At 44.8% G+C, this 27199-nt stretch overlaps 1 protein-coding gene across 1 annotated transcript in view; it reads right to left on the minus strand.

Moving 5' to 3' along the window:
- The window catches only part of LOC126278491 (ras-associated and pleckstrin homology domains-containing protein 1-like), a 339217-nt gene that overhangs the window by 150148 nt on the left and 161870 nt on the right, over positions 1-27199 (minus strand). Inside the window, exon 2 of the mRNA XM_049978651.1 lies at positions 1605-1786. The gene's annotated coding sequence lies outside the window, so the exon portion shown is untranslated. The remainder of the gene's footprint in view (positions 1-1604; positions 1787-27199) is intronic.

Raw genomic sequence — 27199 nt, forward strand, 5'->3', positions numbered from 1 at the left:
GGTTTCGATCGTTGTGATCATCTTCAGATTGATCTAACAAGAGCGAATGTGCATATTTATGAAAAATGGGCATAATAATAGACTATCAACTATTACAGGCAGTATAGTAATATACTCGTACATGGTCTGGAATGTTGGCAAACATATCTCTCTCCATGAAGTTATTGGAGTAAGAAAATAAAACACATAACCGTAAATGACATCGCCACAAAGAGGAAAAGCATGATAAAATGGTAAACATTCATGACGCATAAGGTCGGTTCGTCTCTGACGCACTGCGTTTGCAGCTATGGTGCAAACAGCTGAGTGAGTGTGGCTGTTGGGCGTTGCGGACCGAAGGTAGTTTCCAATGGTGTGATAAAAAGTCAGAAATGTGATCTTACACATTCTGCATAAGACTAAGCGGACTTATTAAAATGCAATTAAAGAAAGAGATAGAGTTTTGACATGGGTCCACAAGGAAATTATAAAAGATACCTGCAAATATGAGTCGGTAAAATATACAGTTCAATGAAGTTCATTGACAGCAGCATCTTAAAGGATTAAAAAATCATAGGCATAGCGGGCATATCAAGAACGAATCTAAGAAACTGCGGATTGTGGTGGGCTAAAACGTAATGCAAATGGACAGAATCAGAAATACAAATAATAAGAGCTGTAAAGCTCACAAAGTTATCATAATGACATAGCATTTAAAATTACTAAAGCTGGTTGCTAGTGGTTGTCTGTGACGTACACAGAGGACAAATAAGCGAACTGAAAGCAGCATACGTGACAGAACATGACAAAAGAAAAAAGGCAGCGGTCACGGGAGATTCGCAGAATCCGAGGCAACGATATGTGAGCAGCACAGAAGCGGGAAAGAAACAGCGCGCTACTAGTACAGAAGACATCCAACATCCTGTCGTATAACGAAAAATAGGCGGAGGGTGTAAATTCATTCTGATCATTGAGCAGATAAATCTCTACTTATTCCAATACATTGAATAGAGCTACCTTAGGTTCAGTGTGCATATTGTAATCTACGTTAGCTACAATATTTGTTGTGCGAAGTCAAGTGATGTCCAAATGCAGCTCTGTTTGGTCTATGTGTGTGTTCTTTGAACCTAACGTTAACAATCCTGCCCATTTGTCTCTTGTATTCTATAGACGCCTGAAATTTATGGTTATATATTTTATTTGCTTGATAAAGACAAGTATATTTGCTAACCGTCCAGACAATGTTTATTAAGATACTGCTTGAAATAGCTCACAACCTACTATTACCTACATTTTTTTTATAAATGTGTGCATTTTCTGCTTTTACACCATTCTGAATATGATCATGATGATGGAAACCGGTAATTGAATAAAGAAGTACTTGCGACCATGGCTATTTCAGATTTACAAAATTTCATAACACTCCTCATCAAGTCATTAATAGTGTACGTCCGGGCGTTCTGCAGAGTTGTTCTTTCCATTTTATGCACAATTTTTCGACGACCGACCCATGCGTCTTCTTAACTCGGCAGCGGCAGTGAGCTGAAGTAGCGAGTTAGGGCGGGCAGCCACACATGTGTAGCGCAGGTAAGCGAGGATGCCATCATTGCGGGCGCGGTACTCACCGGAAGGTGTGCGAGGCGGCGTCAGCTGCGGCGGCCCGAGGCGCGACTGGAGACACGTGCTGCTGCGGCCGTGGGTGGCGGCAGCGGCTGCGGCAGCCGTGTAGGAGGCGTGGCCGCGAGGGCGGCGGGGGCGGCGGCGGTCTCTGCTCGCAGCGGGCACGGCCCGTGGCCGCCGGCCAGCCCTGCGCACGACAACAACACACACACTTCCAGCTGCTGCTAGCTGACGCCGCCATGTCTGCGAATGGTTGTCATAATGTTACGGTACACTACACTTATGTACACTACTGGCCATTAAAATTGCAACATCACGAAGAAATGCAGATGATAAACGGGTATTCATTGGACAAGTATATTATACTAGAACTGACACGTGATTACTGCAGTATACACAATTAACTACTATGTAGTACTGTGATTTTAACAGCCAGAAAAATAGTGATAGTCAAACACGTTAGAAATAGAATGAAATTTTCCATCTGCAGCGGAGTGTGCGCTAATATGAAACTTCCTGGCAGATTAAAACTGGGTGGCCGACCGATACTCGATCCCGGGACACGGTTTCTATTTGGCAGGAAATTTCGTATTCCACATTCAGGCTGTGGCTAAGCCTTGTCTCCACAGTATCCTTCCTTCCAGGTGAGCTCGTCCTGAAAGTTCTGCCAGAGAACTTCTGGGTACTTTGGAAGGTAGAAAATGAGGTACTGGTGGAGGTGAAGCTGGGAGGCCTGCTTGTGAGTCGTGTTTGGGTAGTTCAGTCGGTGGAGCACTTAGTCACTTAAGGCAAAGGTCTACAGTCCGGATCCGGCACATGGCCCAGGTAGCTCCAACTTAGAAATAATGACAAAGGATCATCACCATCAGCCATATGACGTAGATTCCTGCACACATGCGTTACGATCTTCAGTCATCTTGGCTGTGACGTACAGCAATAATTAAATACTTTCACAGTTACAGTATTTACTCGCCATCAGATATCAATATAGCTGAATGGTTGGTTGGTTTGTTTGGGGAAGGAGACCAGACAGCGAGGTCATCAGTCTCATCGGATTAGGGAAGGACGGGGAAGGAAGTCGGCTGTGCCCTTTGAAAGGAACCATCCCGGCATTTGCCTGGAGCGATTTAGGGAAATCACGGAAAACCTAAATCAGGATGGCCGGACGCGGGATTGAACCGTCGTCCTCCCGAATGCGAGTCCAGTGTCTAACCACTGCGCAACCCGCTCGGTAATACAGCTGAATGCGCCAGATCCTTGTATACGGGAAAAATTTAAGCCTAAGAAAAATAAAATAAAATATACGAAGTAGAAGGAACAGACTCCTGGAGTTCGGCGGGTGTCACAGGATGCGATCAAGTGAAACTAGATAATAAGAAAAGCAAGTTAAGAGAATTCCACAAGACAAGGGCCACAAAAGGACAAACAGACAGAGGAAACACGACTTGTAGTCGAGCCCTGCTGACACAGCGGAAGTCCCGTGACAGTACAGCAGGACGGTACGAGAAACTGACCAGAGTACAGCTGAGGAGAGCGATGTTGTACTCAGAGTACGGCATTAGTGGCGGGAAGAAAGGCAGTGGCTTGACGTAGCTGGCCATCTGCCCGAAGAGACACGGCCTCTGCCTTTTCTGCGACCGGTTACTATGCCATCTTCATACTTCGTCAGGCAGACGACTTGTGTGTTCGGTTGCCCCTGCTTTCTGACGTCGATACGATTTTGTCCATCGATGGAAAAGGCATAAGAATATCCTATCTTCTGATTTCAACAAAGGATTTCCTTAGCCCCCGCCCCCTCGCCCAAGTCTTCCACCCCAGTCTGTTTTCTGATTCATTTATTTGTCGCTGAGCAACCCAGAGCTGTTGAATACTTTTCATATTCTGCGATCATGATGCGTTTTCATAAGTAAATTAGTTTAAACTTTTTGTCACAAGGGAGTTTTTAGTTTTGATAACTTTATCTTTCCAAAACTACTACAGGACAGTTTACTTTTCTATTTCGTCTTCTCACGGCTCTCACTAGCTATATAGTTGTCGTTTGCAACAGAATTAAATACAAAGAAACCATAAACTGTTTTATGACTTCACCGTTAATTTGTACTATTTTCTTTTATGCGTTCTTTTCACACATTATTTTGGTCTTATACAAAGTGTTTTGGTGCGCTAAGTACAAAGTAAACTCACACTTTTTTTTAAATTTTCTGCTTCAAAGGCAACAATGCAAGGACAACAACAGGAAGGGGACTGTCCAGATATGTTCCACTAACATTTCCGCAACTTATTCGAAACACAAGGATATGAAAATTTCCTCTATGATTTCGAACAGTAGTTTCGGTAATATGGAGTAATCTCCCTGTCTGATTTCTCTTTCATTTCCGTCTCTTACGTTATGATGACTGGGTGTTGTGTGATGTCCTTAGGTTAGTTAGGTTTAAGTAGTTCTAAGTTCTAGGGGACTAATGACCATAGATGTTAAGTTCCATAGTGCTCAGAGCCATTTGAACCATTCTTACGTTATTTTGATGAAGTCTAACGGATACTATAGTTTTCTATAATCGTAAGAATCCTAACACATGTTGAACCACCAGTAAGAATAATAGGTAAATACCGACAAATATCTGCTGTAACAGTCTTTGTGCGGATGAAAACTGATAACAAAAAGTGATTATGTGGAAATGATTGAGAATGATGAGATAAAACATTGTGATTATCTACATATCACCGAGTTGGTTCTCCACTGGAAGGCAGTACAGCAGATAATCTGGGTGTTATGTCTTCGACAAATACTTGGTACGGTTCCGGAGTTACGTGCCGCTAGATGTGTACTCACAGGTCACGCAGTTCCGCTAACTTATTGGCCAGTGGTTTCCGCGGGCGAAGCTAGCACCTGATAGCGGCCTAGACGTGTTCCATCGGTTTGTACCAGAACAACCACCTCTGGCCTTAATAACGGCCTTGATACGCCTGGGCCGTGAGTCAAACAGAGCTTGGATGGCGTGTACAGGTACATCTGCTCATGCAGCTTCAACACGATACCACAGTTCATTAAGAGTAGTGACTGGCGTATTGTGACGAGCCAGTTACTCGGCCACCATTGACCAGACGTTTTCAATTGGTGAGAGATCTGGAGAATGTGCTGGCCAGGGCAGCAGTCGAACATTTTCTGTATCCAGAAAGGCCTGTACAGGACCTGCAACATGCGGTCATGCATTATCCGGCTGAAATGTAGGGTTTCGCAGGGATCGAATGAAGGGTAGAGCCACGGGCCGTAACACATCTGAAATCTAACGTCCACTGTTCAAAATGCCGTCAATGCGAACAAGAGGTGACCAAGACTTGTAACCAATGGCACCCCATATCATCACGTAAGGTGATACGCCAGTATGGCGATGACGAATACACGCTTCCAATGTACCTTCACTGCGATGTCTCCAAATACGGGTGCGACCATCATGATGCTGTAAACAGAACCTGGATTCATCCGAAAAAACGATGCCATTCGTGCACCCAGGTTCGTTGTTGAGTACACCATCGCAGGCGCTCCTGTCTGTGATGCAGCGTCAAGGGCAACCTTAGCCATGGTCTCCGAGCTGATAGTCCATGCTGCTGCAAACGTCGTCGAACTGTCCGTGCAGGTGTTTGTTGTCTTGGAAAAGTCCCCATCCGTTAACTCAGGGATCGAGACGTGACTGCACGATCCGTTACAGCCATTCGGATAAGATACCTGTCGTCTCGACTGTTAGTGAAACGAGGCCATTGGGATTCAGCACGACGTTCCGTATTACCTTCCTGAACCCACCGATTTCATATTCTGATAACAATCATTGGATCTCGACCAACGCGAGCAGCGATGTCGCGATACGATAAACCGCAACCGCGATAGGCTACAATCCGACCTTTATCAAAGTGGGAAACGTGATGGTACGCATTTCTCGTCCTTAAACGAGGCATCACAGCAACGTTTGACCAGATAACACCGCTCAACCGCTGTTTGTGTGTGAGAAATCGGTTGGAAACTTTCCTCATGTCTGCACGTTGTCGGTTTCACCAACAGAGCCAACCTTGTGTGAATGCTCTGAAAAGCTAATCATTTGCATATCACAGCATCTTCTTCCGGTCGGTTAAATTTCTCGTCTGTAGCACGTCATCTTCGTGGTGTAGCAATTTTAATGTCAAGTAGTGTATTATTTTTAGAAAAAATATAAGTGGTGCTAAATAACGAAGCTAAAAAGCCAAAAATTGTTCACAATGTGCAAACGTATGTCACAATCACAAGTTACAAGTCTCAACTTGATTGGGGCAATATTTTGGTCAAAATCGACGTTTTTACGAATATTTGAGGGTGGTAAATACTAAACTCGTAAAGTCGTATGTAGCCTCAGTTGATATAAAACCATTAACTACGTGACTCCATTAAGCTAACTCTATTTGTTTTCACGTTTTTCACTTAAAACTAAATTTGGAACGAATGCCTCCCTATTCATATTATTATAAGTATCATTTGTATTTGGTAATAGAAAGTTCCTATTACATCACTCGACTCACCAAATTTCAAACCTTTACTGTACATAGGAACCACTACAATGAATCTTAAAGTGGCAGTTCCGAGTTCATGTTCTGCTGTCGGTTCCGTTCTAAAAATTCTAGCCAGGAAGTTTAAACGAAGTCGAGCTAAAACTTTTTCAGCAACAAGAGAACTTATCTCCATTCATATAAAAATTAAGAAGACTGTAAATTAAGGGGCGATGACCTTTGCAGTTTTGTCCCTTTAATCTTTAAACCAACCAACCAACCATTGTAAATTAAACGACGCAAATATTAATTACTACGTGTCTGAGAAATTGGCCTAGAGTGGTTGATAGCAGACGTTCCGTTTGGCGGTCTGCAGCACCCATATATAAACACAGCCAGAGAGGTACTAAGAAGAGATACTTCGAACCACGATATCAATCTGTCCACGTCAGTCAAACGCCTGCGTGCGTTGTGCCTCGGATGACATGACAGCCAGGCAGCTAAGAAACGCGTTTTCTGTAAAATAAGAAGTGAACTGGTGAGGACTGTTCACCGTACTGGATAGCTTCGTTTTCACGGAAGTAACTGTTTGCGTGCCGCCTGTAATGTTGACAATACTGAGTGGAAAGTGGCGAGATTAATTTTCCACTATTAAGGCGAGCAATTAGGAATCAGGACGATAGACCATTTTACTTGGAATTTTGCCTACAGGTTGCCTCTGGACTGTTAATAGTGCTGTATCTGATGGGGACATTATTATTATTATTATTATTATTATTATTATTATCATCAGGAATATTATTATGTATTGTGTGTGTGCGAATTTTTACTGAATTTATCAATCAGTTTAAAAATTTAGCCTTTTATTCATAAAGGTAGTTTCCTTATCCTGCTGAGTAAATAGTAAGGAGGAACATTTTCTTTCAGTGAGTACGAAGAATAATGCGGATTTGCAGACTGGAAATTATAGTCAGTATGTTCTCCATCGCTTACTGGCTGACTGGGCAGAACTTAATTAGAGAGGATATAAAACAGTAAGAAACATATTCTTGAAAGTAAGAAATATTTCAACGTATAAACTAAACTCAGTCTGAACAGGCCTCGGAATGTCCAAAGGTATCGACCGACCGACATGTCATCCTCAACCAGGCGTCACTGCGCATCGCGAATCATGTGGTCATAACAATCGCCTTATCTCATAAACGATTCAAGATAACGGAATGAGATTTTTTGCAAATGATAGCACACAATAAGGCGCATACGTTGTAAAATAAATATTCGAAACTTTGTTATACACCGAGATATACAGGGTGAAAAATATTTAAACCGGCAAACTCTGGGAGGTTATAGGGAACATCAAAACAAATATTTTCCCCTAATGTTATTTATTCCTATGAGGATTATTTAAACCGGTGGAGGCCGTATTACGCTCTTCAGTTGTAGGCAACTGCTATACTCCAGTGTAGTAGTGCATTGTCTCTGTTTACTAATGAAGCGATTCACCTGGAGTGAGTACACTCATATGGTTGGTGCGCACTACATAGCGCACCACAACGGACGAGCTACACAGAGGGTTTATCAACAACAATATCCTAATCGACTTATCCCGCGCCATACGATCTGCTGCTGTGTACCAACGTCTACGTGAGACTGGGTCATTTAACAGATTACCTGGACATGGACGCCGTCACACGGTAAGAACGCTACAATTTGAGGAAGCTGTTTTGCAGCATGTGGAGCGGGATCCTTCAATCAGCACTCATGCAAATTCACGTAACATGGGGACGAATAAAACGAATGTAAGAACAATCCTTCGAGAGCAATTGTTACGTCCATTACACTTACAGCGTGTCCCCAACCTGGAACCAGTTAATTATCCACCCAGAGCACAGTTTTCGCAGTGGTGCCTGGAACAGTGTGAAATTCATCCTACATTTCCATTCTCTGTGTTGTTTGCCGATGAAGCAACGTTTGGGCGTGATGGAGTCTTCAACATGCTCAATTCGCAAGTTTGGAGTGAGGATAACCCACATGCCATAGTTATTAGCGCTCATCAAGTGCAGTTCTTCGTTAATGTGTGGGTCGGTGTTGATGGAGACTGTTTAATGGGTTCGTATCTGCTACCTAGGCCATTAAATGGCAGGCACTATTACAATTTTCTCGCCAGAGCATTGCAAGAATTGCTGGAAGAAGTCCAGCTCCCTACAAGACAACGCATGTGGTTCCAACGCGACGGGGCGCCGGCACATTTCAGTCGCCGTGAGCGTCGATACCTAGACCGACGGTTTCCAGAAACGTGGATTGGCAGAGGTGGTCCTGTACCATGGCCTGCTCAATCCTCAGGTATGTCCCCTCTGGACTTTTTTGTGTGGGTAGAGATGAGCAACCTTGTTTACGCAACTCCTCTTGCATCAATAGAGGATCAGATTTCCCGGATAGTAGCAGCAGCAGGAACTATTCAGGATACTCCTGGGGTTTTTGCCCGTGTCTGACAGAACACGATCCGACAGTGTAACCTTTGTTTATGTGTCAATGGAGGCATTTTTGGAAATCTACAGTAATTGAAACTGGGTTGTATTAATGTGTTGTCTCTTGGTCATAAAAAAAAATGGAAAAGTGTTTGTTGGTTTAATTAATTTGTCGCCAGAGAAATCTTCCTCTACTGGTTTAAATACTCCTCATAGGAAAAAATGACATTAGGGAAAAATATTTCTTTTGATGTGCCCTACAACCTCCCAAAGTTTGTCTCTTTAAATACTGTTGTGTACATACACTCCTGGAAATGGAAAAAAGAACACATTGACACCGGTGTGTCAGACCCACCATACTTGCTCCGGACACTGCGAGAGGGCTGTACAAGTGGACACACCAGGAACCGCGGTGTTGGCCGTCGAATGGCGCTAGCTCCGCAGCATTTGTGCACCGCCGCCGTCAGTGTCAGCCAGTTTGCCGTGGCATACGGAGCTCCATCGCAGTCTTTAACACTGGTAGCATGCCGCGACAGCGTGGTCGTGAACCGTATGTGCAGTTGACGGACTTTGAGCGAGGGCGTATAGTGGGCAAGCGGGAGGCCGGGTGGACGTACCGCCGAATTGCTCAACACGTGGGGCGTGAGGTCTCCACAGTACATCGATGTTGTCGCCAGTGGTCGGCGGAAGGTGCACGTGCCCGTCGACCTGGGACCGGACCGCAGCGACGCACGGATGCACGCCAAGACCGTAGGATCCTACGCAGTGCCGTAGGGGACCGCACCGCCACTTCCCAGCAAATTAGGGACACTGTTGCTCCTGGGGTATCGGCGAGGACCATTCGCAACCGTCTCCATGAAGCTGGGCTACGGTCCCGCACACCGTTAGGCCGTCTTCCGCTCACGGCCCAACATCGTGCAGCCCGCCTCCAGTGGTGTCGCGACAGGCGTGAATGGAGGGACGAATGGAGACGTGTCGTCTTCAGCGATGAGAGTCGCTTCTGCCTTGGTGCCAATGATGGTTTTATGCGTGTTTGGCGCCGTGCAGGTGAGCGCCACAATCAGGACTGCATACGACCAAGGCACACAGGGCCAACACCCGGCATCATGGTGTGGGGAGCGATCTCCTACACTGGCCGTACACCTCTGGTGATCGTCGAGGGGACACTGAATAGTGCACGGTACATCCAAACCGTCATCGAACCCATTGTTCTACCATTCCTAGACCGGCAAGGGAACTTGCTGTTCCAACAGGACAATGCACGTCCGCATGTATCCCGTGCCACCCAACGTGCTCTAGAAGGTGTAAGTCAACTACCCTGGCCAGCAAGATCTCCGGATCTGTCCCCCATTGAGCATGTTTGGGACTGGATGAAGCGTCGTCTCACGCGGTCTGCACGTCCAGCACGAAATCTGGTCCAACTGAGGAGCCAGGTGGAAATGGCATGGAAAGCCGTTCCACAGGACTACATCCAGCATCTCTACGATCGTCTCCATGGGAGAATAGCAGCCTGCATTGCTGCGAAAGGTGGATATACACTGTACTAGTGCCGACATTGTGTATGCTCTGTTGCCTGTGTATATGTGCCTGTGGTTCTGTCAGTGTGATCATGTGATGTATGTGACCCCAGGAATGTGTCAATAAAGTTTACCCTTCCAGGGACAATGAATTCACGGTGTTCTTATTTCAGTTTCCAGGAGTGTATGTAACGCAGCCAGTGGGATTGCTGCTAACGTAGAACCATTTCTCCTCGTGGATCACACTCGCACAGTGATACCTGAACGCGCGAGGTATTATAACGAGTGTACAGACCTCCCATTAGTCAGTCTGCATTAGTCTGTACCATTCTGCATTAGCGTGCATTTGTCTGTACCAGCCTATAGTCAAGTTTCAGTCTGCGCCTAATAAGATTATCATATTCCTGTGCATAGCCATGAACATAAATGTATAGACACTTTGTCAAGTATCAGAGATATGTGAGAATAAGATTAACGTACCAAGACCAAAGGAACTTCAGATTGTCAATTGTAAATAGCATCCAGAATCACGTTACGTAAGGTTTATAGTTATTATTATTTTAATAAATGTGTGTGAAAATTAAGCAAGTTCTTTTTAAAGTTGGTAAACGTCAATCTGCTACTCTAAGCGTGCAAGTTGCATTTCTATCGTCTGACCTAACGGCAGAAGATAAACACGTCACGATAAGACCACGAGACATATTGCTGACACTCGTTTGCTTCGTTAGAGCGACAAGTCGAGTAATCTGATGGTGTGTGTACCGAAGGTCTTACAGTACGCACTCCACAAATACTTTTCACCCTGTAGAAGTAACTCGTCCGCAGCAGTGAGAAGTCAGCGCCCCAGGACAGGTTCACGAAAAATCCAAGCGGTGCGCGTACACGTGGCCACAACAACTGGGACACGTCGTAGCAGGACGTGTAAACACGCCTTCATAAGCGAAGAGACTACTTTCCGTGCTTGATGCCAGTAAAGATCTACATCTACATTCACACTCCGCAAGCCACCAAACGGTGTGTGGCGGAGGGCACTTTACGTGCCACTGTCATTACCTCCCTTTTCTTTTCCAGTCGCATATGTTTCGCGGGAAGAACGACTGTCTGAAAGCCTCCGTGCGCGCTCGAATCTCTCTGATTTTACATTCGTGATCTCCTCGGGAGGTATAAGTTGGGGGAAGCAATATATTCGATACCTCATCCAGAAACGCATCCTCTCGAAACCTGGCGAGTAAGCTACACCGCGATGCACAGCGCCTCTCTTGCAGAGTCTGCCACTTGAGTTTGCTAAACATCTCCGTAACGCTATCACGGTTACCAAATAACCTTGCGACGAAACGCGCCGCTCTTCTTTGGATCTTGTCTATCTCCTCTGTCAACCCGATCTGGTACGGATCCTACACTGATGAGCAATACTCAAGTACAGGTTGAACGAGTGTTTTGTAAGCCACCTCCTTTGTTGATTGACTATATTTTCTAAGGACTCTCCCAATGAATCTCAACCTGGTACCCGCCTTACCAACACTTAATTTTATATGATCATTCCGCTTCAAATTTCTCCGCACGAATACTCCCAGATATTTTACAGAAGTAACTGCTACTAGTGTTTGTTCCGCTATCATATAATCATTCAATAAAGGATTCTTCTTTGTATGTATTCGCAATACATTACATTTGTCTATGTTAAGGGTCAGTTGCCACACCCTGCACCACGTGCCTATCCGCTGCAGATCTTCCTGCATTTCGCTGCAATTTTCTAATGATACAACTTCTCTGTATACTACAGCATCATCCGCGAAAAGCCGCATGGAACTTCCGACACTATCTACTAGGTCATTTATATATATTGTGAAAAGCAATGGTTCCATAACACTCCCCTGTGGCACGCCAGATGATACTTTAACGTCTGTAGACGTCTCTTCATTGATAACAACATGCTGTGTTCTGTTTGCTAAAAACTCTTCAATCCAGCCACACAGCTGGTCTGATATTCCGTAGGCTTTTACAATGTTTATGAAGCGACAGTGCGGAACTGTATCGAACGCCTTCCGGAAGTCAAGGAAAATAGCATCTACCTGGGAGCCTGTAACTAATATTTTCTGGGTCTCATGAACAAATAAAGCGAGTTGGGTCTCACACGATCGCTGTTTTCGGAATCCATGTTGATTCCTACAGAGTAGATTCTGGGTTTCCAAAAACGACATGATACTCGAGCAAAAAACATGTTCTAAAATCCTACAACAGATCGACGTCAGAGATATAGGTCTATAGTTTTGCGCATCTGCTCGACGACCCTTCTTGATGACTGGGACTACCTGCGCTCTTTTATCATTTGGAACCTTCCGTTCCTCTAGAGACTTCCGGTACACGGCTGTTAGAAGGGGGGCAAGTTCTTTCGCGTACTCTGCGTAGAATCGAATTGGTATTCCGTCAGGCCCAGTGGACTTTCCTCTGTTGAGTGATTCCAGTTGCTTTTCTGTTCCTTGGACACTTATTTCGATGTCAGTCATTTTTTCGTTTATGCGAGGATTTAGAGAAGGAACTGCAGAGCGGTCTTCCTCTGTGAAACAGTTTTGGAAAAAAGTGTTTAGTATTTTAGGTTTACGCGTGTCATCCGCTGTGCCCACACGCCTGCGACGTCTGCAGAGCATACAAAACAAAGTACTCAAAATCGTAAGCAATGCTCCAAGATGTTTCGGTAGGCGCTATCAGCAGTTGTACGAGGCCTACAGACGCCTGTTGTCGCAGAAATCTCAACTGTAACACCGGCTTGTACAGAACTAATGTGTTGCCACGAACGTGTTGTTTCGCCACGGCAGAGACGAGCAGGTGTTACTACGGGTGAGCCGGAGGCTCGGCGCGTTGCGTCCAGCCGAGCCGCCTGACGGCTTGCGGGCAGCTACTACTGTGCAACCAGCTAGCCGTCGGCTGGGCAGGGCCCGCTGAATGGACGCGCCGGGATTTAGGCCAGGCGGGCGGCGCCCACAGCCCCGGGCTGCAGACTATAGGCTAGCCACTAGCCAGCCTGTTTGACACCCGCCGGCGTCGCACGTGGATGGCTAACCATGCGCGCGCTCCATGACCCCTTTGTGCTCTTTCTGATTATCTACGCAGATGACTCAGCCATCCTTGCGCAAGATCGGAAACCATCAGACATTACGTCAGGCTTGCAGACCGCACTCAAGAATGTCTGAGTCTTGGTTAGAGAAAAGGCGTGTCAGAGTAAACGTCGACAAGTGCGATGCAGTTCTGTTCACTAGAAGACCGAAGTAACTGCGCAAACACCGATACTGCAGACCAATAACTGTACATTCACTCCCAATACGTTTCCGCGACAAGGTAAAATACCTCGGTGTTTGGCTGGACCGGAAATTACTCGGGGGGGGGGGGGGGGGGGGGGGGGGACGGACCACATACAACACATGTCAGGAGAGTTTGGATGGCGTGTACAGGTACAGCTCCCCATGTAGCTTCGACACGATTCCACAGTTCATCCAAAGTAATGACTGGCGTATTGTGACGAGCCTATTGCTCGGCCACCACTGACCAGGCATTTTCAATTGGTAAGAGAACTGGAGAATGCGCTGGCCAGGGCAGCAGCCGAATATTTTCTATATCGAGAAAGGCCCGTACAGGACCTGCAACATGCAGTCGTGCATCATCCTTCTGAAATGTAGGGTTTCGCAGTGATCGAGTGAAGGTAGAGCCACGGGTCGTTACACATCTGAAATGTAACGTCCACTGTTCAAAGTGCCGTCAGTGCCAACAAGAGGTGACCGAGACGCGTAACCAATGACACCCCATACCATCGCACCGGGTGATAACGCCAGTATGGCGATGACGAATACACGACTCCAATGTGCGTTCACCGCGATGTCGCCAAACACGGATGCGACCATCATGATGCTGTAAACAGAACCTGGATTCATCCGAAAAAATGACGTTTTGCCATTCGTGCACCCAGGTTCGTCGTTGAGTACACCATCGCACGCGCTCCTGTTTGTGATGCAACGTCAAGGGTAACCGCAGCCATGGTCTCCAAGCTAATAGTCCATGCTGCTGCAAACGTCATCGAACTCTTCGTGCAGATGGTTGTTGTCTTGCAAACGTCCCCATCTGTTGACTCAGAGATCGAGACGTGAACGCACGATCCGTTACAGCCATGCGGATAAGATACCTGTCATCTCGACTGCTAGTGATACGAGGCCATTGGGATCCAGCACGGCGTTCCGTATTACCCTCCTGAACCCATCGATTCCATATTATGCCAACAGTCATTGGATCTCGACCAACGCGAGAAGCAATGTCACGGTACGATAAAACGCAATCGCGATATGCTACAATCTGACCTTTAACAAAGCCGGAAACGTGATGGTACGCATTTCTCCTCCTAACACGAGGCATCACAACAACGTTTCACCAGGTAACGCCGCTCAACTGCTGTTTGTGTATGAGAAATCGGCTAGAAACTTTCCTCATGTCAGCACGATATAGGTGTCGCCACCGGCGCCAACCTTGTGTGAATGCTCGGAAAAGCTAATCATTTGCATATCACAGCATCTTCTTCCAGTCGGTTAAATTTCGCGTCTGTACCACGTCATCTTCATGGTGTAGTAATTTTACTGGCCAGTAGTGTATATTTCGTGTAAAGACCACGAGGAGCAGATAAGAGAAATTAGGGCTCGTACAGAGACATACAGACAATCGTATTTCCCTCGCTCTGTTTGCGAGTGGAGCAGGAAAAGAAATGACTAGTAGTGCTTTAGGGTACCTTACGTTGCCTTGCGGAGTGTGTATGTAGATGTATATGTAGACATATGGATACTAATGCGTAATTTCAGAAGGGACCCATCTCTAAGTTAAGTCAGGTCTCTGCAGTTGTAACTCAAGAAATGGCATTATGCTAACTGTGTAACACCTAAGACATTAACTTAAGAGAGAACGCCGTTCTTTAGCTCCATTTAGGATAAGGATGGTCTGTGTTAGAAAGATGGACATGTTTCGAATTTGTTTTAGATCATCGCTCATCTGAATGTTCTGTTGCGGCCTGCTACTGGCCACATCTGTGGCTACACATTATGTGTCTTTAACGTAGTGGTTTCCTGTGCCTTCTGCATCCTCATGCCGTTTCCCATTGCTGATTCTCCCTTTAAGCTGCAGTATCCCCTACCTCAAGGGTACGAGGATGCCCACAGCATCTTTCTTCTCCTCTGTCGTCTTCACGTTTTTGGTACAAACCGAAAACTGCACTCAATAACTGAGAGAAAGTGCATTAAAATGCTGAAAATTTTTTAAATCGCGATGCTCTCTTCATCTATACTTGTAGTCTCCAAGTCAACATATACAATGTGGCAGATAGTACGAGCGTCATTCTAGAACTTAAGAACGTTTTTATCCGACGAGCCACACAAATCTCCTCACCCTCCCTCGCTCCCCCCATCCCACTCTAACACACCCTCGCTGTCATAGATCTTCCTGATCGTTTGCGACAATTTGACGCTAACAGCGAACAGAGAAGCTTCGATTACTATTTATTTGTGCGATTTCAAAATGTGTGACGCCATTAACTTCCCGCTAATTGTGAAGTTCGTAATGTAGTACTTTTTCTGACTCCAGAAAAGTCCGCCCTGTCAAAATTTACAGGAAGTTTCGTTTCGAATTGGGAACATCATATTTAACAGCAGACAAATGTATATTCATAATGAAGAACGGTAAGGCTTACATTGAAAAGTGAGTGACGAAATGAATTCAAGGACCGAGTAAAAACTCTGTAGGCCAGCTGTTACACTATTAATACTTGTGCTTTACTGTAATTTCGCACCAGATTCTTCCAAATAGTTAGTCGTGATTCGGGCTATAGAAAAACGTGTGCCGAGTGTGTTCCTCGACGTTTGACAGGTCAGCAGAGAAAATGACTAGTGGGAGCTGCGCTGACTTTTCTTATTCGACATGACAGGGGTGGTGAGAAAGTTTTGAACTACAGTGGTGAAGATGGTGATAGCTGAGTCCTGCACAAAAGTCCAGAAATAAAGCGCCCATCAATGGGATGACGTAATTCACGATCATAAACAAAACCAAAAAAGCCGAACAACTGCAGGCTATTATGTCGCAGATCCATGCGTATGGACAAGAAACTTAAAAATTTTCTGTGTTAAATGTTCTACAGTTCCTTGTGTTTTCAAAACTTCCTTATTCCACGAAAATTATCTGAGAAATCTGGAAATTTATGTATGTACAAGTATAAACGCTCTTACCAATTTTTTTGGCGGGTTGGGAGGGGGGGGGGGGGGGAGCGGAGGAGGATGGGGTCCTAACTCTAATGGCACTCTTTCTGGACCCGCACCTGTTACGAGTCCTTGCCTTGCTGGTGCTAACAATTCCTTGGGAACAATGCCACAGAGAAATACATGACCTAGCAACTAAGACATAGCGTCATATGTCGAGAGCGCTCTTGTGTCGTTTCGCTCCTTGACCCAGTTCACTAGAACGTGCCAACGAGTCATGTGGGAAACAAGCTCCACTTGCTTGTTGACGAAACAATAGCCGCCGGCAGAATGCGCCACAATGAACTCACAAAGAGCAAACAAAGTACTTGTTCATCGTGCATGACGGTTGGATATTGTTTATGTGTGCTTCAGTGTTGTTGGCCATACTCGGAAGCACTACAGAGAAGAAAAGCGAAGGGCAAGATGAACGACAGGTATTAAGCTGTGCCCTCGCTGCGGCTGAAGATGATTTCGAAATCCCTACCTGCTAATGTCCGTAATTAGGAGTAACTTAATGAGGCAGCAGACAAATGGCTGACCCCGAAAACAGGACCCATCGACTATATATTACGGAGAATCTACCACGCGTACTTCGCAGCACAGGTTTTTTTCCCTCCATCACTTCCACGTTCCGCTTCTTATTTACTGTACTGCTTGCTAATGAAGAACGCAAAATTAATTGCGTATATCCTAACGCATTTCCGCTTACGATATATGTTTTGGTAGCATTTATCTTGAGCCACTATCAGAAAACAAAGCGAAGTATGTGAAATTTCTTCTGCATTGTTTGTACTGCATGATGGACTCACCAACGCAGCTTCTATACAGTAAACATTTTAAAGACTGTCAATCTTCAGTGCAGCGGCAATAGTTGCTTTCGAAAACGCTTTCTTCTTTGTAAAGCCTTTTAAGCTTTAGAGTGGAGTTTTGGTTTTACTTGTGCTGCTGTTTATTTTAGTTTTCCAAGAATTAAAAGCAACCACAAAATTTTGCAAATGAAAATAAAGACTCCTGCAGCCACTATATTTTAGCAACAGCTGAAGCACTGTTGTCAAATTCTATTAAAGAAACATATTAACACCTGTTGCAAGGAACAACATAAAAATACACATACACAGACTCTGTGATTACATCAGAATACGATTTTAGGCTTTTAACAGTCGCCACCACTAAGTACGCTGAGGACAACTCAGAGATATTACTTGTGCATGACATGTCAGCTCTCTAGTATTGTGAGCATGGCTGTAGGCATCCATGTGCTACACATCATAGAGAATTTTATCTTATGAGTAGAAGAGAACAATTATATCTCATTAAGAAGAATTAAATTAGGCATTTAAGAGTATTACATTTAATAATGCTAGATTCGTACGAAACTAGTATTTCGTAATTTGGAAGGTAGCTATAAGGGGCAGTCAAATAAAAACGAGAAGATGGGAACAGTGTTAGTATACTGTTTATTATTTCAAAAGTAATCACATTAACAACATATTTATTCCACTGAGAGATAAGACGGACAATGCCTCAGAGAAAAATATTTGAGCTCGTCTATGGTCTCGGAGGAGATGCTTTGATAACTATCTTTGAACGGGAAACTAGTGAATCTGAAAACGGAAATGTTAGGGCTCAGTTTAGATATAGTGGGCATCAGTGAAGTGAAATGGAAAGAGGACTAGCATTTCTGGTCAGATAGCGTATGGTCATATCAAAAGAAGCAGAAAATGGGATGACGGGGATGAGATTCATTAGGAACAGGAAGGTAGCGCAGAGAGTGTGTTACTGTGAACAGTTCAGTGATAGATTTGTTGTCCTCAGAATCGACAGCAAGCCAACATCAGCTACAATCGTTTAGGAAAAAAGGCCGACGTCGCAAGCCGAAGACGAATATACAGAGAAAGTATATGAATATACTTAACCGGTAAATACAGTACGTAAATGGAGATGAAAATGTAGTAGTCATGGGGGTTGGACAAGGTTCTCGGAGAATGGCTTACGGGAGAATATGGGCTTGGTACTGGAAATGAGAGAGGAGAAAGCCTAATTCAGTTATGCAATAAATTTCAGCTAGTAATAACGAACATTCTTTTCAGGAATGACAAGAGGAGAAGATATACTCGGAAAAGGTCGGGAGATTCAGGAAGATTTCTGTTAGATATTTGGGGAGCAAAATAACTGATGATGGTCGAAGTAGAGAGGATATAAAATGTAGACTGGCAATGGCAAGAAAAGCGTTTCTGAAGAAGAAAAATTTGTTACATTTAATAATGATTTAAATGTCAGGAAGTCGTCTCTGAAAGTATTTGTATGGAGTGTAGCCATGTATGGAAGTGAAACGTGGACACGATAAATAGTTTAGACAAGAAGAGAATAGAAACTTTCGAAATGTGGTGCTACAGAATAATGCTGAAGATTAGATGGGTAGATCACATAACTAATGAGGAGGTATTGAATAGAATTGGGGAGAAGAGGAGCTTGTGGTACAACTTGACTATAAGAAGGGACCGGTTGGTAGGACATGTTCTGAGACATCGAGGGATCACCAATTTAGTATTGGAGGGCAACGTGGAGGGTAAAAATCGTAGAGGTAGACCAAGAGATGAATACACTAAGCAGATTCAGAAGGATGTTGGCTGCAGTAGGTACTGGGGATGAAGAAGCTTGCACAGGATAGAGTAGCATGGAGAGCTGCATCAAACCAGTCTCAGGACTGAAGACCACAGCAACAACATATCATGGTCAGGCAGGCAGGGATTCCGAAATACTAGGAGCAGATACAGACTCAGCAAAAATCAGTGCGCAAAGAAGAGGGATACGGAAGTGCTAAGGAATGATGAGGTACGCTTGAACTTCTCTGAGGCTATAAGAAATTGCTCAGTAAGGAATTCATTTGAAGAAGACTGGACATTTCTAAAAAAGGGCAATCACAGAAGCTGGAAAGAAAACCGTCAAAGAACGTAACTGCGAAGAAACCTTGGGTAACACAAGAAGTTATTCCGTTGATCAATGAAAGAAGGAAGTAGAAAAAATATGAGGGAAATTCAGAAGTACATAAATACAAGTCACTTAGAAACGAAATAAATAGGAAATGCAGGGAAACGAAGCGGAAATGGCAGCAGTAAAAATATGAAGAAATCGAAAAAGAAGTGACTGTCGAAGAACTGACCCAGCATACAGAAAAGTTAAAAGCAAAAACTGTATTCTATTGTATTGTACGTCAACCGGGGGCCTAGAAACGACCGAGAGGCTCCGTCCTCGTCGCAGCTGCAGTGGTCCACAACCCCACGACGGATACCGCACTCCACATCACCCCTCCGCCGCTTCACACCGAACCACTCTTTAGGGCTATTGTGCGGTTCGGCTCCCGGTGGATCCCCCAGGGAACGACTCACACCAGACGAGTGTAACCCCTATGTTTGCTTGATGGAGTGGTGTACGCGTACGTGGAGAACTTGTTTGCTCAGCAGTCGCTGACATAGTGTAGCTGAGGCGAAATAAGGGGAACCAGTCCGCATTCGCCGAGCCAAATGGAAAAACACCTAAAAACCATCCACAGACTGGCTGGCTCACCGGACCTCGGCACAAGTCCGCCGGTCGGATTAGTGCCGGGGACCAGGCTCTCCTTCTCCATCCGGAAAACCGTCCGTTAGACCGCGTGGCTAACCGGGCGGGCAAAAGTAAAGATGTTTACATTAAGAGTTCAATGGTAATTTCAGTGTTAAATGCAGAGGAGAGACGGATAAGAGGAATGAGTACATTGAAGACCTCTCAGGGGAAAGACTTGTCTGATGACGTCGCTATGGAAGACACAGGGGATCCAGTATTGGAACCAAAATTTAAAAGAGTTTTGAAAGACCTACAACTGAATAAGACAGTTATATATATAACTGATGGCCCTCCACACCGTGAAGCCTGCGATGGGAACAGCGTGTCGCGGGCGAATGCAAGGCCCAAAATGAGGCCCCGATCGAATGGCTGAATCCGTTCAGCTGAAGCAAATATACGTCGGTAGGGGGCATTTGTATCATACAGTGAATGTAGCAAAAACCGTTCACCTCTAAACTCAGCACACTGCCTGCAGAGTCATAACGGAGGATACAGATATAGGCCTCCTGAGCGCCATGTCATTGCCGGTGAATATGAAAAATGAATCACAAACACTACAGATCCTCAGTGTGCCCATAGTGTACCGCGTTACCACTGAACGCAGTCCTTGAGGGTGTTGCCTTTCTTTTCGGTACTTCATGCAGTCACAGCGTCAGTCTCAGATTCCACTTGAAAATGGCACCAATATAAAAGCCGAAACAGGTCGTGGATTAAAATAAAGAACTTTTTAGCCTCTGGAGAGGTTGTTCTTTCATTAGTTACAAAATCACATCCCAATAGTACTTTAGCAAACCTTTCACATTTCGGACGTTCTGACATCCGCCTGTGTGGCTGACGAGCAGAACGTAGTAAGTGCCTTAACCTGATTTCGCAGAAACTTCCTTCAGTGGAAGAGGGGTCAAAATTAACGAACATGTGTCTCTACTTATCCGTAGATAAACTACTGTTTCTGAGAAAGCGACCTTAAAAGTTTTCGAGGTACTTTGTCCGTGGTCTTGCGCTTCTGGCGCACGGGGTCCCGGGTTCGATTCCCAGCGGGGTTTAAGGATTTTCCCTGTCTCCAGATGACTGGGTATTGTTGTGTCTTCATCATCAACATTCATCCCAATTACGGTCGGAGGAAGGCAAAGGCAAACCACCTCCGCTAGGAACCTGCCTAGTACGACATTGCGGGTCTCCCGCATCGTCCCCTACGCTCCTCGGAGTATGGGACTTCACCATCATCATGTGCTTTCTAGCGAGTAAATCTTTGAATCGAAGCGGTGGCATAGTGGCTAACGTCGCGACTCCACACTTTTGCGCCCCATGTTCGAAACCCGATTATTACTTTTATTTTCGTTCAAAATGGTTCAAATGGCTCTGAGCACAATGGGACTTAACTTCAGAGGTCATCAGTCCCCTAGAACGTAGAACTACTTAAACGTAACTGACCTAAGGACATGACATACACCCATGCCCGAGGCAGGAGTCGAACCTGCGACCGTAGCGGTCGCGCGGTTCCAGACTGTAGCGCCTAGAACTGCTCGGCCACTCCGGCCGGCTTTATATTCGTTTTCATAGTTACCCATGTCCTTAGAAGATTACTACACGAACGTTTTTCCGCATATACTGAATAAAACTGCCGTTATTCGTTTACTAGTTGTATGTTTGGCGGAAAATTTTAAAAAAGTAAATGAATGAGAAAATTATTTCAAATTACTGTCGGTGAAATTCCTGTAATGTATCTTGATTCATAATAAATTTTAGGAGCCAGTTTTCGGCAAAACGACTCGTTATGTGTGGCACGCGGAAAAATTATTGCCAACGCGTTAAATCTTCAGCAGTGTTAACGACGTTTCTTTAGCGAGTGAAATTCATACCAGAAAACGTCGCCGTGGCAAATCTGCCTTAGAGCGGTGCTCGTATTGTTCGAAAAGTTACTAATGTTTCTGAGTTCGCTATCATCCAAACGTAGGCACCAAATCTTTCTGAAGAATAAGCATAATAATAAAAGAATTAATGTGCAAATTGATATACGAGGCTCACTTCAAAAGAAATGCACACTATTTTTGTAAAAATACAGTTTTCATTCTGCATGTGTGAAAGTTTTGCAGTGTGTAGATACATCCTTCCCGCTTGTTTTCAAACTTAGTTCAACCTGATCCCGTGAGTAGCGCCGTCACAGCATGTCTTCGAGGTTGCTACTACACTTTACGTTCGTCAGAAGCAGCGTGCTGTCATAGAATTCCTGTGCTGTGAAAACGAGACTGTGGGAAACATCCACAAGAGGTTGAAAAAGGTGTATGGAGATGCTGCTGTCGACTGCAGTGTAGTTAGTCGGTGGGCAAGCAGGTTACGTGATGAAAGCGGCACGGCCATATTGAGGATTGTCCCCGCAACAGCAGGCCTCGTACTGCACACATTCCAGACAATGTGCGGGGAGTTAACGAATTAGTGACTGCTGACAGACGTATCACAGTCAACGAATTGTCACGCTACTTTGGGAGAGGAGAAGAAAGTGTTGACGTTAAAAAAGTGTTGGCGTTAAAAAAGGTTTGTGCCAGGTGGGTTCCCAGGATGTTGACAGTGATTCACAAAGAAACAAGAAAAACGGTATGTAGCGAACTTTTGGAACAGTATGAGAATGGTGGAGACGAATTTCTTGGGAGAATTGTGACAGGTGATGAAACATGGCTCCATCATTTTTCTCCAGAGATGAAGAGGCAATCAATGGAGTGGCATCATGAAAATTCACCCAAGAAAAAAATTCGAAACCACACCTTCTGCTGGAAAAGTCATGGCTACGGTGTTTTTCGATTCCGAAGGACTCTTGCTTGTGGACATCATGCCAAGTGGAACTACCATAAATTCTGATGCATATGTGATGACACTGAAGAAACTTCAAGCTCTACTGAGTCGTGTTCCACCCCATCGGCCAAAGCAGGATGTTTTGCTCTCGCACGACAATGCACGGCCACATGTCAGTCAAAAAACCATGGAAGCGATCACAAAACTCGAACGGACAACACTGAAACACCCGCCTTACAGTCCTGACCTGGCTCCATGTGACTATCATCTCTTTGGGAAACAGGAAGACTCTCTTCGTGAACGAAGGTTTGAAGATGGTGACTCCCTTGTGCACGCTGCCAAACAGTGGCTCCAACAGGTTGGTTCAGAATTTTACCGTGCGGGTATACAGACGATGGTTCCAAGATTGCGTAAGGCAGTTGTTAGGCATGGAAATTATGTGGAGAAATGAAAATGTTGTTCGTAAAGGATGTATATACACACTGTAAAACTTTCAAACATGTAGAATAAAAGATGGATTTAAAAAAAAATAGTGTGCACTTCTTTTGGAATGACCCTCGTAAGAATGAAACATAACAATATGAGAATAAAGATAGCTTTCAACCCCTGAAAATACCACATCCACATATATTATTCAATACATGTATAACTCTTATTGTGACACCCAACAGCAATATTACAAGTGATATAATGCCTGTATATCCCCTAACTCGATAAAAAACATATATGTAGTAACCTTCTACGGATATGGGTAAATAAATGAAAAAATAATAAATAAAAACAATAATCGGGTTTCGTACATGCATGGCGGAATTGACAGGCCGCAACGTAGCCACTGTCCTACCGTTTCAGCTGAATTTTCGTGCGCTGAAAGGCATCTACGTTACGTCGAAAACTTTGACCATCTTTTTCTCTGAAACTGTCGAGTATCTATGGATATCCGACACATACACTACTGGCCATTAAAATTGCTACGCCACGAAGATAACGTGCTACAGACGCGAAATTTAACCGACACGAAGAAGATGCTGTGATATGCAAATGATTGGCTTTTCAGAGCATTCACACAAGGTTGGCGCCGGTGGCGACACCTACAACCTGCTGACATGAGGAAAGTTACCAGCCGATTTCTCATACACAAACAGCAGTTGACTGGCGTTGTCTGGTGAAACGTTGTTGTGATTGCTCCTGTGAGGAGGAGAAATGCGTAGCATCACATTTCTGACTTTGATAAAGGTTGGATTGTAGCCTGTCGCGCTTGCGGTTTATCGTATCGCGACATTGCTGCTCGCGTTGGACTGTTAGTAGAATATAGAATCGGTGGCCGAGCAGGATCCCAACGGCCTCGTATCACTAGCAGTCGAGATGACAGGCATCCCATCCTAATGGTTGTATGACAGACGTCTTATCCTTATGGCTGTAACAGCTCGTGCAGCCACGTGTCGATCCCTGAGTCAACAGATGGGGACGTCTACAAGACAATAACCATCTGCACGAACAGTTCAACGACGTGTGCAGCAGCATGGATCGTCAGCTCGGAGACCATAGCTGCGGTTACCCTTGACGCTGCATCACAGACAGGAGCGCCAGCGATGGTGTCTTCAACGACGAACCTGGGTGCTCGAATGGCAAAACGTCATTTTTTCGGATGACTCCAGGTTCTGTTTACAGCATCATGATGGTCGTATCCGTGTTTGGCGACATCACATCGCGGTGAACGCACATTGGAAGCGTGTATTCGTCATCGCCATACTGGCGTATCACCCGGCGTGATGGTATGGGATGCCATTTGTTACACGTCTCGGTCACCTCTTGTTGGCACTGACGGCACTTTGAACAGTGGACGTTACATTTCAGATGTGTCACGACCCGTGGCTCTACCCTTCATTCGATCACTGCTAAACCCTACATTTCAGCCGGATAATGCACGACCGCATGTTGCAGGTCCTGTACGGGCCTCTCTGGATACAGAAAATGTTCGACTGCTCCCCTGACCAGCACATTCTCCAGTTCTCTCACCAACTGAAAACGTCTGGTCAATGGTGGCCGAGCAACTGGCTCGTCACAATTCGCCAATCACTACTCTAGATGAACTGTATGGTGTTGAAGCTGTACACGCCATCCAAATTCTGTTTGACTCTGAAAGTGTTGTTAATAAAAATTCTCTATTTGAACTAGACTGAACTGCATGTGACTGCTTTAGTCTTTAATAAAACTTGCATCTGACTAAGTATTTAACTGAACTGAATTTTATCTGACTGCATGAAAATATTGTTGGAAAATTAATACTCAAAATACACATCTGACTGCATGAAAGTTTAGTGGTAAAAACAAATGAAAGTCAACAACCTGCATCTGACTGCATCTGTGGACTTAGCTCATGCACTCCTTCCCGTTTAACCGATAATAAAACATATATTCAACTCAGCCGTAGTGCAATGGCATAAAATTGTCATTCTAGATAACTTTACTAATTTTGGCCCTGTTTGTTACTTAATAAAAATTCTGTCCTGATCTGAATAATTTGCCAACTGTGCAATGGCATATAGATTATTTTACTCTGATAAATGAAATTATTAGCTTTACTCATGGGAACTTTACTTTAATGTACCTTTTGGTTCAATGCAAGCACAGGATGCGGAGAACGACATAACGTGTGAGATGAAACTCTAATTTTATCTAAAAATATTTATTGTTCAAACTTTTAAGGCTCATGTGAAAAACTAAACAAAACTTCTATAGCATGGATTTACGAGAAAGTTTCACAACACGGTTATTGCATCAACAATGGGATTTCTATCTAGCTTTTAAACATTATTTAAGCAAAGTAAACCTATTTTATTAATTATTCTTTCTACTCTCCCCAGGTATGTGCCGAGTTTCGCTCAATATATAGCTTATTATGTGCGTAGCGCCAATTCTCACTTTGATGCTGTCACGACCCGGCTGCAGGCATCTAGCTCCGACTCGAAACACGTCTGCTGTCTCCGCGCATCTCCTCACCACTACTCAAACTTTTACCGCGTGCACCTAGCTCTGTTAGCTGTCAAAGATCTTACTACTCGAAGATGTACTACTCGTCCAACCTTGCGGTTGGGAACTATCGACATTTTTCACTGGCTCTATCCTGATCGAATCTCAGCACATACCTTTCAACTCAATGCCCAGCCGTATTAAAGCCGTTATTACGGCCAGAGGTGGTTGTTCTGAGGACTAATTTCTCAGGATCTATGCACCCAAATTGCGAGAAAATGTAATCACATGTCAGTTTTAGTATAATATATTTGTCCAATGAATATCCGTTTATCATCTACATTTCTTCTTGGTGTAGCAATTTTAATGGCCAGTGGGTTATGTTCGGTTATGTTGACTCCTCCTCCACTGAGCAAGGTTTCAGGGAAATCAGGTAATGACTCTCCTCGTGAGCTGGTACGTATGGATCTCGCCACGGGTTGCACACAGCCTTAACTTGTCACGTACGGTCCTTACTGAGTACCAAAAGTAAAAGACGTGTCGTCTCTCACGACACGTTGTGTACTATCAGGGCGGCCTGTCCCGTACAGATGGCCGGACGCACACGAAACTCACGGCCACACATTCTCACAGTAACGTATCGCCGTGTCTGGTGCTCCGGTGTCCGCTTGAATCCGCCTTGTGGCTCATTATTCGGCGCGGCACACTGACGACCCGGAGTGTTTGTTTTCCAAACAGTTGTGTAAACGCGACCCACTCCGGTCCTGGCGACGTACAGGCGACCCGTTCGCCGCTCGCCCGCCGCCCGGTGACACGACCACGACACGACCCGGCGCGCCTATTCGTTCCGGCGTCTGCCAGACCACACCTGCGGCCGCTGCTGCCCACACCTACCGGTTTCCGACCCCCGCGCGATTCATTCAGACTCTGAGCGCACGTTTCTCTCCAGCTGCAGCTCTGCTACGGTTAGAACTGAATGCCTCATTAAATTCAAATAAATCAGAAAGAGATAACGCGCTAATACTGCAAGTAGGCTGTTCTGCATGGAAATCCACTACTTCCATGTGCATTTTCTCTTACTGCTCAGACTTTGTGCATAAAATTGTAACTAATACTGTGATAAAATACCCTCAGACTTCAAGAAGAATATAATAATTCCAGTCCCAAAGAAAGCAGGTGTTGACAGGTGTGAAAATTACCGAACTATCAGTTTAACAAGTCACAGCTGCAGAATACTAACGCGAATTCTTTACAGACGAATGGAAAAACTGGTAGAAGCCGACCTCGGGGAAGATGAGTTTGGATTCCGTAGAAATGTTGGAACACGTGAGGTAATACTGACCTTACGCCTTATCTTAGAAGAAATATTAAGGAAAGGCAAACCTACGTTTTGGACAAGAAGAGAACAGAAGATTTCGAAATGTGGTGCTACAGAAGAATGCTGAAGATTAGATGGGTAGATCACGTAATTAATGAG

Source organism: Schistocerca gregaria, chromosome 6, assembly GCF_023897955.1.
Source record: "Schistocerca gregaria isolate iqSchGreg1 chromosome 6, iqSchGreg1.2, whole genome shotgun sequence".
Lineage (NCBI taxonomy): Eukaryota > Metazoa > Arthropoda > Insecta > Orthoptera > Acrididae > Schistocerca > Schistocerca gregaria.